Here is a 721-nt window from a genome sequence, read left to right as displayed (position 1 = left end):
TAAGGAATTAGAGGATGAACACTTTTACCCGCTCCCATTGATTGCACTTAGTATAGCACTAGTGTAGCAATAATTGGGTACCCTCCCAGTAGTATACTGGATAGATACTATCCCTTAGTGGGTTGAACCCCCAACCCCATTATGATTGACCGTTGACTGAACACTATTCAATTTTTTTTCTCCGTATTTTTCTCCTTGTCTCCGTATTCTTTCTGTTGAAGAGCGTAGCTCGAAACGTCAAAAACTTTCCGTATTCCCGAGCGTCATACTAATACATCCTTTTGTTATTTACACCACCTGTCCTCGTCTGTTGTTGTTTTTTCGTACATTCTCCCATATATATATATATACAGCTTGTACAAACGAAGGTAGTAAAATTTATATATATTAATTCAAATCAAGCAAGTCAACGGAACTTTCTGACTACTTTGAGTTTCTTATTGACTTGCTGCAAATAGGTTTTTACCTTAAATATTCCACGCAATGAAACTCGTTATGTTGGATGTTTTAAGATATAAAGCGATGACATTTTATGCTGCATTGTGTAATGAGGACATTTTCTTTTACTTGACTCACATGTTTTAGTAGCACAGAGACACACATACACACACACCATACACACACATACATACACACACAGTTTATGTATGTACGCGTGGGTGTGTTTTTGCACCTGCAGTATCTTTGGATTTTGGATGTCGAATGAATAAATATATGTGTG

This window comes from Octopus bimaculoides, chromosome 3 (genome assembly GCF_001194135.2).
Source record: "Octopus bimaculoides isolate UCB-OBI-ISO-001 chromosome 3, ASM119413v2, whole genome shotgun sequence".
NCBI classification, from domain to species: Eukaryota; Metazoa; Mollusca; class Cephalopoda; order Octopoda; family Octopodidae; genus Octopus; species Octopus bimaculoides.
This window is presented reverse-complemented; position numbering follows the sequence as displayed.